At 37.3% G+C, this 1,119-nt stretch overlaps 1 protein-coding gene across 1 annotated transcript in view; it reads left to right on the forward strand.

The window, feature by feature from the left end:
* The first annotated feature begins 775 nt into the window (after positions 1-775).
* Positions 776-1,119, forward strand: part of LOC117103821 (NXPE family member 3-like) — a 4,312-nt gene continuing 3,968 nt past the window's right edge. Inside the window, exon 1 of the mRNA XM_033244446.1 lies at positions 776-837. The gene's annotated coding sequence lies outside the window, so the exon portion shown is untranslated. The remainder of the gene's footprint in view (positions 838-1,119) is intronic.

The following is a 1,119-nucleotide window of genomic DNA, read 5'->3' on the forward strand; positions in this document are numbered from 1 at the left end:
CTCTTATATAGGCCTAGTAAAATTCATCATCATCGATCTAATTAATCGTTGTGATGTGCCATAGAAAATACTACTTCATGTGCCGAAACCCAATCTTATCTTTGCACGCTTTTTCTCATACTTCTCAAATTATAATAAAGGCACGCGCACTCGAGTCGAGTATTAGGTAATTTAAATGTACAGCGCTCTTCCGTTAAAACTTGGGTCATTTATGCATTTATGACAACAATTTTCAGGCATATCTTCTTGACTCACGAAAAGTGAGGGGACCAACCCTTCCTCCTTAAAAAAATGTGAGGTGACGTTTACAGGGGTGGCTCCAGCCCCCCCCCCTTCCCCGTCGCGAAGAGAAACCAAAATTCGTCTGGGAGAAAAAAAAATAGTATTTTGTACATATTAGTAGACTCTAAAATCGATTAAATAAGCCTTTGAAACCCCTATTGTCAAAATTTCGGGGGCTTAGCCCTCTAGACCACTTACAAGGCATTTATAGCGACGTTCGATCACGCCCACTTTGTTCTCGTGGGAAATTTTCCCCCTCGTCAGGGATATCTCCGCAGGACACATTCTCTTATATCCAAGTCTTGGTTTCATGGGGCTGGAATTTTGAGGATAACATTATAGGCCTATTCAAATAGATCACATAATATTCATAAAAAAGATCATAAAAAATGAAATTTCTACCAAGGAGATCTTAATTTAAAAAAACATTTAAACATTTGACTCATTTTACCAAAGATATGTTATGCTTAGTAATAACCCTGTCTCTTATACACATCTGATCTCTGAATTATGCAATATTACCAAACACTCCTGTGGTTAATATACTTCCGGCTGGTAAGAATTAAACATTTTTAATGTAAACTATATCAGGGGTCCCAAGTCTCTCAGAAGTTGCTGGAATCTTCCGGAAATTGGGACAGCCTCCTCTCACCCGCAAATCTCCCGGAATATAACCCATCTGTGCAAAAATGTAAGAAAATTGTAGGCCTACTTGTAGATGGCCGGAAATGACACTTTTATATAGTAAAATTCATCATCACATCACCATTATAATATATTAAAAAATATCAGCGATTTTCGACAAACATAGAGATCTAAATATTATGTGTAATGTAC

The sequence above is a fragment of the Anneissia japonica genome, unplaced genomic scaffold (assembly GCF_011630105.1).
Source record: "Anneissia japonica isolate Jap-2015-1 unplaced genomic scaffold, ASM1163010v1 scaffold232_len381862_cov165, whole genome shotgun sequence".
In the NCBI taxonomy this organism is placed as follows: domain Eukaryota; kingdom Metazoa; phylum Echinodermata; class Crinoidea; order Comatulida; family Comatulidae; genus Anneissia; species Anneissia japonica.